Consider the following 14,787-nt stretch of genomic DNA (forward strand, 5'->3'; position numbering starts at 1 on the left):
TCACAAGGACAAGAGTTATAAGACATCACTTACTCTTCAAAACTAGTTTTACCAACAAACTCTACAACCGCCTCGACTGCCTTATTTCATCTTTGGCTGCTACTTTTGATTGTAGGTGCTTTTATCAATCTTGAAGGATGATTTCCACCATCAAGCACATGCAATTTATTGATGGAGATTTCATCTTTTTGCAAACTACAAACATCTTATCTAGTGCCTAGTGGACAAAGCCCAATCTTTGCTACCTTCCATCAAAATCAAACAAATATTTATGTAAGAAGATAGTAAGAATGGAAGAGGACACTGGGAAAGGAGAGGAAGACTCTCAAGTCTCGAATACCCATCAAAATTCACATGTTCGAATTGTTGTCACATGGAGCCATCGGAAACAGTGAACCAACAAAAACCAAATCTTACTTTTTCCACTCAGAAAATTGACTATATGTTAAAGAACTTAAAATGCAACAAAATATTTGAACTGTAATTAGCAACATTCAAGGAAGAAAGTGTAGACTATAATAAGAGAAGATGACTATCCATCTAGGAAAAAATATACCCACTTTTAATTTATATTCCTCCAAATACTTCATATCTTACTCTCTAAGATGCAATCTGATCTAATTTCCACGTCCAAGTGGTTTATTCCATGCATTTTCAGAAATTGCAAATGACTCATCAGCTGTGAATTCCCATATACACCTGAAATCAACAAAGAAAATATAAATATATATTGGTTTTCCATGTCCGCAAAGGATTCAGTTGAGAGACGAGAAAAAGATTTTCCAAATTAATTAGTCAAAACATCAAAATATTACTATCTATACCAATGACTCAACGTAGTCAACAACAAGATGCACAGAGTAAAACCCAACTCCAAAACTGCACCATTGATGTTAAGGTCACCTCTAGTTTGCATTTTCTCCACAAAAGTTGCATAAGAAAGAAAAATCTAACTTCATACAATCCAAAACTAAACAATAAACATCACAATGTTTTCTTGTCTAGACCAATTAAAAATAAAGTTACCTGAAGTTCCATATTTTGCAATGGTTCCCATCAAATGCAAATCCTGACAAGAAGCTTGGAATACCAATGAGATTCACCTAACCAAAACCAGCAAACACGAACCATTATAACCAACAAACAGAAACTTGGTTGGTCACCAAAACTGGCAAACACAAACTATAAACCCAAAATTGGGAGAAAATAGATAACTTAGACTTACGAAAACCCCCCTTTATCGAGAAACAGAAATTGACACCTACAAAAACACAGACAAATAGAAAACAACCCGTTAGGATTAGAGAAAAAGAGAGACGGAGGGAGATGTTACCTGCATTTTTAGTGTTGAATTGTTGGCAAGCTTCGATGGCGTTAAACATAGATGATGCTAAGAAGTTCACAAACCCTTTCCTCTCAACAACCCCTCATGAGGTGGTGATTCGTTGTGCCTCCACCTCCTGCAAACAATGTCAAAACGAGAAAACCCTAAGGAGAAGTTGCATATCAAGAAAAGGGGAAAGTGTTGGCATTGGGTTGTTGCATCAAGAAAAGGAGCAAGTCACTCCTGCTACACGAGATAGAGAGAGGATGAATGAGATAGGGTGATAGAAAGGAGTTTTCAGAAGAAGAGAGAGTGATGTTTCAAAAGAAGCGAGAGGAGGACGATAGAGAGGCAGCGAGGAGAGGGAGGGTAGTGAGGAAGCAGGAAGAGAGGCAAAGAAGAGAGAGGAGAGTGGGAAGAGGATGTGGTGAGAGAGAGAGAGAATAGGAAGATAGACAGAGAAGCTGGGAGAGAAAGAAGAAGTGTGTTGAAGCAAGAAAGAGAGAGAAAGAGAGAGAGGAATAGTGAGATGTGTGTCACACATGCAATGAAAGTAGTGAGAGATACGCTTGGTTTTTTCTCTCGTAGCAAGAGAGAAGAATAGTGAGATGCGTGTTACACAAGCAATGAAAGTAGTGAACAGACACGCTTGATATTGCACGAGTAGATTCAAGATTCAGTGGAAAAATGCCGTGGAGATTGGAGAAAGATCAAAAGAGAGAAGTGGTCAGAGGAGAGAGAGAAAAATACTTGTCTCTCATGCAATGAAAAAATATATTTTTTTTTCATTAGAAATGTTCACACGGGCAATGTATTCATCTAAAGTGAACTATAGTGTAACAATAGTAAGATTCCAAATAGCGAAAGGGGAAAGCACCCCTTTCGCTTTAATATATATATATATATATATAGGGAAATTGTCCAAAACCCACCATCACTTTTTATGAATTCTCTTAAACTCACCATAACTTTTCAAAAATCACCATGTCAGTGACATTTTATTTTCTAAAACTCACCATTTATTAGAACACCGCTAAAGTTCAATGGCCCAAGTTGTCCATGTCAACCTAAATGCATATTTCATGACTAAACTGCCCCTGAATGGTGAGTCAGCCTGTTAAACCTTTTTTTTATAGAAATGCCCTTAAGCGCCCAATTCTATTTCATATATAAGATTCCTCACTGAAAATCTTTCTTACTCTTAACCAGAGTGTTCTTGCTCTCAACATCAAAGGAAGGATCTTCTTGTTCTCAACGTCCAAGGAAGGGTGCATAAACGACTTTTCCTGGTTCTTTTTTTCTCCCAAGTTTTTTCGGAGGACAATATAGAACAATATAACTTAACCGGCTTTGTTTGATTGTCAGAAACCAACATAAATGTGTTAATATTAATTAAACAACTTTCAGGCGAATGATGAGCCAAAGCTGTCGTTTCTTCTCTCTGCTCTCTAAGCAATCACATCCAACTAAAGGCAACAAGACTAACCACAACGTGCTTCCCGTTCAACCACTTGAGACGAGTGAAGCTAGTCATCCCCGATGGCATCGAACCCCCATTGATTGTCACCGTATATGTTTTCTTCTCATTTGGTTGACTGAAGGCCAACGAATCTGGCTCGACCAAGATCTTTATCGACTCCACCTACGATGTCACAGATGCCTTACACGTCGCCGGAGTGCCCAGGTTCATCAGTGTTTGCGTATACTTCACTGTGGTGATTGCAGTGGCAGTTCCAGAAGGGTAGTTGAGATCAATGACGTTGTATTTCTTGGTAGCGCCTCATGTGAAGTTTCTCCTCGCTATGCTATTAATCTGTAGGGAGGTGTATTGTAATGCACAAAGGAGATTAATAACATAGCAAGGAGGTATACTGTAATGCCCATTATAGTACATGGATAACCCGGTTGGACCTACCGCACCAGACCAACCTAATATGTTCACACCTGGCGTGATTAGATGGGGTTTGAGTATTTCCGACGTAATCGTGTTCGGGCCTCGGGAGCTAAAGGATGCCACCACCAGTGATGGTTGAATCCCAACCTTTGTTCCTCGTGAATTTAAGAGAATAGTTATGGTGAATTTAAGAGAATTCATAAAAAGTGATAGTGGGTTTTGGACAATTACCCATATATATATATATATAAGATGCTATTCACTACCACCGTATTTTGGAAACATCTCCCATGAATGACAATGGATATATTCTCAATACACAGCTGGAGTTAAGTTTGGGTAGAGACACCATAAGAGTTTGTACTTTGTTAGTAGGGGATGTGACCTTGGGACATTTACATATATATATATATATATATTAAAACTAATCCTGCCATATCAACAGCCCTCTCCTTGCTTCAAACCCCCTTCCTATTTATCTCCTAAATTATCTTTAACTCCTATTTATCTCTAAAATTATCTCTAATTTAGTAGAGAAATTCTCTCCTAAACTATCTCTAATTCATATTTATGCTCTCCCCCACTTTTTAGCCATATCTATCTAAAGAAAGTTTCAATTAAAAAAAAAACTCAAAATTATTTAAATGTCATATACTAAATTTAAAAAATTTATTCAAAACACAAAAAATTAATAGATTTAATAATAGTCATATTATTAATAATTCAATACTTTTACAAAATTCATCATGAAATTGTGTAGTAACAATATAAATTATAATTTTATGAATTATTCAATTCAAATGTTATTCAAATAATAAAATTTTAACATTAAAAAATAAAACATTATTTAAATATTTTAATAACTAAAAATCTTAAATAAAAACATTAAAAATAGCTAAATAATATAACAAAATATTTAATATTATGTAATAACATTAAAATAAATAAAATTCAAATAATGAGAATTTTTAAATATTTTACATATTACTTAAATATTTTACATATTACTTAAATATTTAAATAACAAAATATTTAACAAGACAAAATTTTAAATAGTTAAAATAACAAAATTATATAATAAATTTAGAAAAAAATCTTAAAAGTAGAAAAATAATTATAATAGAATTCATAATATTCATATTAACAATAATTTAATATTTTATAAAATTAATAACGAATTATGTAATAATAGTACAATTCTTATTTTGTGGATTATTAAATTCAATAAATAATTAATATTTTAAGAATTTAAATAACAATATTATTTCAATAACTAAATAAAATTTTAAATAACTAATTTCACTTATATCAATTAATAATTATAGAAAATAACTATCAACAAAATTATATTTATTAATAATAATTTTACATTCATTATATATTTATATATACTATAATTAATATTTATTTTATTTCTATTAATTATTTAATGTTTTTTTATAAATATGCTTTCAATAATTATTTATAAAGGTATATTGATTTTTTTTATTTAATAGAAAATTATCAATAATTATTGGAGATTAAACAACTATTATTTAACTTTTGAAATTTAATTTATCGTATTTATTGTATTTTTGTTATAAATTTATTTTTAGTAATTATATATTCTTTATAATGTATAGATTAATACTTATTAGAGATTAAACTATTATTGAAGATTACACTATTTATTGACTAATTTAGTATATTTTCAGTATTTATTATATTTTTGTAATTATTGTATTTTTATTATATATCTATTATGTATTCATTATAAACTTATTTTCAATGATTGTGTATTTTTGCTATAAATTTTTAATAATTATTGGAGATTAAACTTTTGTTATTTATTAGAGATTAGACTATAAATTTAGTTGAAATTTGGAGTGTTCAATGATTGGTTCGGTTCATATGCAAGTTGTTTCGCCCAAGGTTCAAAGTATCGGAAATGCAAGGTGTATCGGAAAGGAAATTTTAAGAAACATATCGGGATACGTTCTAGATACGCATGGATACAGACAAAAAATCAAGATACACATAAAATATGATAGGAAATTCAAATAAATCGTAAAAAAATATATATTAGTGATAATACTTACAAGTTTTATATGATTGTAAATAAGTCATTTAAATGTAAAAAAACATATTTTAATGTTTATATAAAATGTGACATATCAAGATATAATTAGTAACATTTGAAAAATGATGGAACAAATAAAATGTGAAAAAAGAAAAAAAAACTAAAATGTGAATATATATATATATACATCAATTTTCAAATAACCAATATAATTTATCTTAATATTTATTAGTAAATAAATTTTAATAATTAATTTCAGCATTTATTAATAAGCACCACTAAGAAAAGATAAAATTTACTTAAAACTAAAAATGTATATAATTATAACAAGCAAATTGGAGTGGCTTAGTGGTGCAGTTGTGAGTGTTAACATTTGTAGATTTTATATTAACAAAGCGAAATTAATGAAAGAGAGGATCATTAAGTAATTGAATTAATGAAAGAATTGGAATTTGGCGCTAAAATTCAAATTTGAATTTAAATTTGTTTTAAATATAGGACTAATTAACTAATTAATGAAGAAGAAGTTAGATATAAATATTGGAGTTACAAATGACATTAATGAGAGAGATTTGGTATTAAATATAAATTAACCAAATTAATGGAAGAAGGGGAACCGAAAGGATTCGGTTTGTATTGGCCTATTTCGGGTTTGTATTGGCCAATACATATCCGAAACAGCCCGATATGGGCCCGTATCGACCGATACATACGAAAATAAACAAAATAAATGATTTAGTCACGTTTTGTGTATCGAGTTCTTATCGGAACGGTACGTATCAGGTTGTATCGATTTGGGTCTATTTTCGGTTTAATTTGTTTGTTCAAAATATTTAAACTTAAAAATTAACTTTAAATTTCATAAATTATAATGATATTATTAAAAATTAAATTACAAAAATTAAATCTATGATATAAAATATTTTAGACTAATGGGAATTTTCCTACTTTCCCATATTAAAAATTTAAATTTAAAATATAAATTATTAATATATATTTATTAAACCAAAGTCGGTCTAAAATACTAAAAAACCAACTCGGATTGAGTTTGATTGGATTATTTATTAAAAAGATAAAATATAAAACAATTATATACTCTTATGTATTTCTATCATTTAACATTCCCTTAATAAAGCACGGGTCCCTATCACCATGCCTCTCCTTGTTCCATTATCCCTACCCTACATTCTCTTTAACTTTCTCTCCTCTCCCCTTCCCACCCCTCCTATTAAGCCATGTCATCCAACTACCTAAAAATATTTCTATAATCTCTCTCCTAAGGTATCTCATTTAAACCAATAGTAAAGTATCATGTTGCCCCACTCCTTAATCAATTCCTAAAATGCATTCCCCCAATCTATATTCACTATTCCTCATTTAAAATATTCATATTAATTAATAAATAGTTAAATATGGTTAGTATTTAATCCCACCCATATTCAATGAGTATTAAATAGTGATATTACCAAAAGTTAATAAATACAGTTAGTAAATTACCAAAAATTAAATATTCTTATTAGTATGGTTAGTAAATTACCAAAAGTTAATAAATATTGTTATTAATTAACTCATTAACAACATTTTATAGAAATTGAAAACTCTTTAACTAATTCCTATAAAATTGAGAATTATATTTAACAATTATCAAAAAGTATAAAATTTTAGTTATTGTTATTATTATAATTAATAACTGGTGGAGGATGATTTGACCCGACCCCTTAAGACAATGAGACGTGGACCTAACTCAGCACAAGCAACAGCTCAGCCCCGCAGCCTGACTGCGACTAAGTAACGAGCCTGCAGGACAGCTCGCTACGTCATAGCTCGCTATAGGGGGAGCTCGCTACAACGCGAGCTCGAGCTCCCCCAAGCTACTGAAAGGGAATACTCCAAGACTATCCCAACCCGCGAGCTAGGGTAACCAACTCGCTCCAACACTTAGGCAAAAAGATTGCCCCAAAGGCAATCCTAATGAGGGTAGCTCGTGACAAGATAGCTCACTACGTGACAAGATAGCTCGCTGTGTGACAGGGTAGCTCACTACAAGGTAGCTCGCAACTAAGCAACGCGACACTCTCAAAGAAGCTTCTATTTGACAAGACCGTATCCGTCAGGCTGCGCCGTGTCTCTTGACTGACGGCGTAGTCCATGTCCATTCGGTAGACTACACCCACGTCTCTCGACAGATGGTGGCGTGCCTATCCTCCCGAGATGTGTCACCCATCCAATTGGGTAGTACCCTGCAACGGTCACCTACGTAGCCATGGCAGGTAACGGTTACGACAAAAGCCCAGTGGCAGTTAAGCCCGATTTGACAAGAACACCTATATAAGAGCTCCCTAGTTAAAGGGAAGCTCTCTCTTGAACATCTGAGATCCTATCTAAAACTTACTTGCTCTCGAGCTAATCTTGAGAACTTAGTGATCCAACGTGACCTACACTCTTAGCCTATTTACACTCTTCGCTTTCTCCCCCAGCATTCTAACTTAAGCTTCAGAGTATTCCCGCCGGAAAAATCCCCCAGGAATCCTTCATCTTTTTCCTCTCAGGTGTCGTCCGTTGCCAGCTAGGAGCCAATCAGCAGCTAGCTAGGAGCGCCCAGATCATGTCGCATCATTTGGCGCCATCTGTAGGAAACACTTCAAGAAGCCTTCCTCTAAGCTTTTACAATTTCCTTTTCTGAAAACTTAGCATTCATGGCTTCCTCCAGCAATGCCGGACGTGGTGTCAGCCAAAACGCTCCTGGGGAGCAGCCCCAACTTCCTACTGTCTGTATTGGGCAGTTCACCGTCCCCCTCTCTGTGGACGGAGTTCCCAATTTGAACGTGCTCTTACAGTGGCACCCGCGGTCGCTCCACTCCCTTCCATAGTTGAAACAACCTTTGCTGAACCCTCGGTTGTGCCTCCAGCGGCCAACCCAAACCAGTTGGAGGACTTAATGCAGTTCATTAGAGCCATGTAAGCTCAAATGCAACAATTTCAACAATTCCAACTCTATCAACAACAAGTGTTGCACCAGGTTTCCTAATACCAGTATTAGCAGCAGTTTCCTTCTTTGCCTTAGGTCCAGTCGTCACTTCCCCCTCGGCATCCGGTCATGAAGCAGACCAAACCCTCCCGCCGGAGTGAACGACCTCGCTGGGGAGAGGCCTCCCAGGTCCAGGATCCCTCCAAGAGTCAAGCCTCTTCCTATAGCCAGAAGGAGAGGCCAGCCACCCCCGCCTCATAGCCTGTGGGCAGGACGGGGCCTCCCAGCCAACCAAGCCCATATCGCCCCGGCATTTGCGGTTAGAGCTCCCGCTCTCAGAGAACCTGTTCGAAGTCCTAGCCGTAGACTATAGACAGGGCCCTTCGGTTCAAAGCCACCACCAACAGTCTGAGCCCGTCGAGCTCGGTGACACTAAAGCATCAAGCACCAACTCCGAGCCAGCAAAGCAGCAACGAAGATGCCGACAATCTCGCCGAACTACTACCTGAGTCTCTCTCGAGCTCAAAGGAAAAGAGGAGGTATGCTAAGGTGAAGTGAAAGCTACCCCTCTCCTCTCAATTTCTTCCCCATTATCTCCAAAACTCCTTGTTGTCCCCATGCCAAGGGACTTCAAGCTCCCTCCACTGGAAAAGTATGATGGATCCTTCGAACCAAATGACCATGTGGACGCCTTCCAGTCCCAGATGCACCTGGCAAGAGCCAGTGAATCCTGCATGTGCGTGGCCTTTTCCACCACCCTCAAAGGGGTAGCCCGCACATGGTACCGTAACCTCACTGGTTTGATAAGAAGCTGAGCGTAGTTCATGCAAGTTTTCTCCTCCCACTTCGTCATCAGCAAAAGGTGCCCGAGAACTTAAAAGCCTCCTAGGCATAGTTCAAAAGGAAGGGGAGTCCATTTGGAGTTACATCAAGTGGTTCAACAATGCTTTTACAGATACCTGACCTAGATCCCGTAGTTCACCTCACCGCAACCAAGCGAGGTATCACCCACAAAGAGTTCAAGTGGCACGTAATTGTCAATCAACCCAAGACCGTGACTGAGTTCCTCAAGCTCGTAGACCGGTTCATAGGGACGGAGGAGCAAATCAAATAGAAGGGTGAGTAGACCCTTGAGAAAAGGAAGAGGCAACCAGAGCCCCCATCTCAAGGAGACAACAGGAAGAAGAATGACCAAGCTCGGGGGGCAAAGCCAAATCAGCCTTTCCGAGCTCCAGCAGCAGAAAGGGACTGTACACCCCTCAACACAAAACGGGCCGAGATCCTCATGGTGATCAAGGACGCTCCGTACGTAAAGTGGCCACCTCGACTGAAGGCAGACCCTAATGTTAGAAATAAAAATATGTATTGTAGGTTTATAAAGATCATGGTCATAGCACCGAAAGTTGTAAAAATCTCCGCGATGAGATAGAAGAACTCATCCAGCGCGGATATTTGAGAAATTTTGTACAAAATAATAATAATAATAATAATAAAGTTGGTCGACAAGGGGAGCAGAACAGAGATGCTCCCGAGTCCAGCAGACAAGCGGAACAGCCACAGAAGCAACCCCCCCCCCGAAGAGAAACCAGTTCGGGGTACCATCCACGTCATAGTTGGAGGCTCGATTGTGGCGGGTTGTACCTCAACTGCAACTCGCGCATCAGCTCGCGAAGCCGCTAGGGAAGAGCAAAACCCCCCAAAGCGGCCAAGGTTGGAAGACCCCATCTTCTTCATAGAAGATGATGCGCACGGGGTCCACTACCCCCATGATGACGAGCTCGTCATAAAGGTGAAGATCAACGACTTCAAAGTCAGGTGCGTCCTCATCGACTCAAGCAGCTCGGCGGACATCCTTTTCAAAGCAGCCTTCGACCAACTACAGCTCCAAGAGAGCGACCTAAAGCCCACAAACACTCCTCTGGCAGGCTTTAGTAGAGAGGAAGTCAGGCCCTTGGGAAGGATTACAATACCCGTGGAGGTCGGCACTTGGCCTAGCATAGTGAGGCTCAACCACGATTTCTTAGTGGTCGCAACCCCCTCCCCATATAACGCCATAGTAGGTCGACTGATTACCCATGCCTTACGGGTTGTGGTGTCCACTTACTACTTGGCCACGAAGTTCCCCACGGACTTCGGAATCGGGATAGCACGAGGTGACCAGCTTGAGTCTTGCAAGTGCTACGTTGCCACCCTTAAAGGGAAAGCCATGGCGGCCGATGACCTCGAGTTGGAGTGACCTACGAAGCAGAGCGAGGAGCGAGCTGCACCTGAAGAAGAGATCGTCTCCATCCCAGCCTCGACGGAGGACCCAACCTAAACTCTTCAGATCAACGCTTCCATTGAGGAGCCTCTACGATCTAAATGGGTACGCTTTTTACTTGAAAATTTAGATGTTTTTGCATGGTCTGCGGCAGAAATGCCTGGCATAGACCCTAGCATCATAACTCATAAGCTTAATACCGATCTTGTAGTTAGGCCCGTTAGACAGAAGAAACGCAACCTAGCCCCAGAACGATGGAGGTCAGTCGACGAGGAGGTCGGGAAGCTCCTTGCAGCCGATTTTATCAGGGAAGTCCACTACCCGAGCTGGGTGGCCAACCCCATTCTGGTGAAAAAGGCTAACGGTAAATGGTGCATGTGCGTTGACTACACCGACATGAACCGAGCTTGCCCAAAGGACTGCTTCCCACTCCCCAGAATCAACCGTCTAGTGGATGCGACCTCAGGGCACGAGTTGCTGAGCTTTCTAGATGCTTATTCGGGCTACAATCAGATCAGGATGGACCCGGCAGATGAAGAAAAATCTGCCTTCATAACCGAGCTTGGCCTATACTGGTACAAGGTCATGCCCTTTTGGCTAAAAAATGTCGGGGCGACCTTTCAAAGACTTGTAATTAAACTGTTTGAGCCATTGATTGGCCAAAAGGTAGAATGTTATGTAGACGACATGGTCATCAAAACCCAGTTCTCATGTGATTTAATACAAGACTTAAATTTAGTTTCTGAAATCCTGCATAAATTCAATATGAAGCTAAACCCGAATAGGTGTGTCTTTGGTGTCACCTCGGGTAATTTTCGGGGATACATCGTAAACCGGCACGACATTGAAGCCAACCCGGACAAAATAAAGGCCATCCTAGATATGAAACCACCTCGAAAAATGAAGGAAGTTCAAAGGTTGAATGACCGAATAGCCGCTCTAAGCCGCTTCATGTCCAAGTTAGCAGATCGTTGCCTACCTTTCTTCAAGCAATTAAAAGCAAAGGGCTTGAATGGACCCATGATTGTCAGCTCGCATTTGACGAGCTCAAAAAGTACCTCGCTAGCATACCGGTCTTAACCCGGCCCGAAGAGGGCGATGTTTTAGAGCTGTACCTCTCGGAAAGTGACGAACTAGTCAGCTCGGTACTAATAAAAGAAGTAGATTGGGTCCAATGACCTATCTACTATGTTAGTAAAGTGTTGTAGGGAGCAGAGACAAGATATCCGGAGATAGAAAAACTGGCCTATGCATTGGTCATTGCATGCCTGAAAGCTCCGTCCGTACTTTCAGGCTCATACTGTTATCGTCCTCACCAACAAGCCTTTGAGGAAAGTCCTACTCAAGCCAGAGGTCTCTGGTTGACTGACGAAGTGGGCTGTTGAGTTCAGCGAGTACAACCTCCAATACAAGCCACAAACTGCTATCAAGGCCCAAGCCTTAGCAGACTTCATCGCGGAGTGCACTTTTAGCTCTGAAGTCCCCAAGCCAGTTGAGCACGAGGCCCCCAGTTCGGGCGAGCCCGGAGCTCCCAAGCCGGTTGAGTTCGAGCACTGTGAGGTAGCAGCCAGCACGGTGTCTCTCCTAGTTAAGCCAAGCGCGAACTGGGATGAGGAGTCCTGGATCCTTCACGTAGATGGCCCCTCAAACCAGTAGGGCAACGGAGCCAGGATAGTTCTACACGGCCCAAGTGGCACGAAACTAGAGTACGCACTATGCTTTGAGTTCACGACATCCAACAATTAAGCAGAGTGCGAAGCGTTGATAGCTGGGCTAGCTCTAGCCAAAGAAATGAAAGCCAAGCACATTGTCATCTGCAGCGATTATCAGCTCGTGGTCAATCAGGTTACAGGCGAATACAACGCTCGGGAATCGACTATGATGGACTATTTATTCAAAGTAAGGAAGGTTTTGCTCAACTTTCAGTCACACTTCATCAGGCATGTCCCGAGGTCTGAGAACACTAAGGCCGATGCCTTGTCCCGATTAGCCAGCACCAGTGAAAACACCATGAGAACCATATACATAGAGAATCTGCCTCGGTCTAGCATTCTCGAGGGGGCAGAGGAGGTCGCTCCTATCGATCAAGCAGAGCCGAGCTGGATATACCCGCTCGCGAGCTTCCTACTATACGGGACCCTCCCTACAGATCACAATGCCACTAGAAGCGTAGAGCGTCAGGCGGCCAAATACATCATGATAGACAAACGGCTATACCGGAGATCCTACACGCTCCCCTACCTACGCTGCTTGTGACCTTCCGAAGACGAGCTCGTACTCTACGACACTCATGAGGGCCTGTGTGGTAGACACTTGGGGGGGCAGGGCCCTCGCCTAAAATGCACTATGACAGGGATATTACTGGCCAACAATGAATGCAGACGCTATTGAGCTCGTCATAAAGTGTGACAAGTGCCAAAAGCATGCCAATATCCACCATCAACCCACTGCCAATATCAAATATCTCACAAGCCCGTGGCCTTTCGCGCAATGGGGCATCGATATACTTGGACCATTTCCACTAGCGACAAGCCAGAGGAAGCTTTTAGTGGTAGTAGTGGATTATTTCACCAAGTAGGTAGAAGCCAAATCTCTTGTAACGATCACAGCCCGAAACGTCCAGAACTTCTTTTGGAAGAATATAGTGTGTCGCTTTGGGTTACCTCGGGTATTGACTTTTGATAACGATAAATAGTTCGAGGACATCAAATTCTAGAACTGGTGCAAAGACATGGGGATCCGATAGAACTTCACTTCGGTCGCGCACCCCCAAGCAAACAGTCAAGTAGAGGTCACGAACAAAGCTAACCTCCACGGACTGAAGGCACGGTTAAACCGAGCTAAAGGACTATGGGCAGATGAGCTACCCAGTGTTCTGTGGGCTTAACGAACCACCTAGAAAACCGCCATAGGAGAGACTCCCTTCAACCTCACCTATGGCACCGAGGCAGTCATCCCAACTAAGATCGAGGTTCCCTCACTACGATTGGAAGCATATGATGACAAGGCAAATGAAGATGAGCTACGTACCAATCTCGACCTACTCGACGAGGTAAGGGACCTCGCGTATATCAGGACCGCAGCTTACCAACAAAGAGTAGCTCGGTACTATAACGCCAGGGTCAAGAAGCGGAACCTCCGCATCGGCGACCTGGTCCTTCATAAAGTTATGGTACCTGAGCCCAGCGTTGGTAAGCTCGGACTAAATTGGGAAGGACCCTACCGGGTGAAAAGGATGCTCGGAGAAGGAACATACGAGCTCGAAACCCTTGAAGGGAAACAAGTACCTCGAGCATGGAATATTTTCAACTTAAGGCAGTATTACCTGTAACTATTGAGTAGACCACGAGTCACTCCCAAAGCCTAAAGGCCGAAATGCTGAGCTAACACGATCTCAGTGCAATAAGACCCAGTCGCCTCCATGGCATGGGTGAACTACTGAGTAGACCATGGGTCACTCTTAGAGCATAAGGGCCAGAATGCCGAGCTAACACGACCTCGGTGCAATGAGACTCAGTTGCCTCCATGGCATGGGCAAACTCTAAGGGCAGACTATAAGTCACCCCCTCAGCCTAAGGGCTAAAACACTGAGCTAACCAAGACCTCGACACAATGAAATACTTAGCCACTTCGCCAGCGAAGGCAAAGTATGAAGTATCAGAGGCGTAAGCAGTTTGGGGATGAACCCTACAAAGCATAGCTTGTCTCAACACAATAGTTGGATCGGATAAGGTACAACCTACAAACATACAGTTCGGGCATGCATGGTAACTACTTTGTAACATACTATCAAAATGCCTCGAGACACTAAGGGATAGCTCGGGGTAATAATTACCGAAACATCCTATTTCGAGTATGTAGCTCTAATAGCTCGAGTGATGAGATCGCTTTGGCAAAAAATAAAAGAGCGCACCATACTTAGAAGAAAAAGAAAAATTCCATTACTACTTCATAAATAAAAAACCGAGTTAAGCAGCTCAGGAAAGTTCACAAATATTTAAAAAGGGCACAACTGCCCAAGAAGAAGATTTTCTGAAAACCGGGATCTGGCACCCGAGAACCATCAGAAGTTAGTCAGAAAAGCAGAAAAACAAAGCCGCTAGCCTCAAGGGTTCACCTCCTCCGCCTTGTCCTCATCCTCCGGGGAGTCGGGCTCCTCCTCCTCCGCCTGGTCCACCGTCTCGGGAGCTAGGTCCATCATTGTGATGCCATCGAGGTTGAGCCCATATAACTTCTTTCGGACTAACCAACGACAGAGCTCGAATCCGGAGCGGTACGAGCT

This window comes from Nelumbo lutea, chromosome 6 (assembly GCF_056320005.1).
Source record: "Nelumbo lutea isolate HS-2025 chromosome 6, American lotus-T2T, whole genome shotgun sequence".
In the NCBI taxonomy this organism is placed as follows: domain Eukaryota; kingdom Viridiplantae; phylum Streptophyta; class Magnoliopsida; order Proteales; family Nelumbonaceae; genus Nelumbo; species Nelumbo lutea.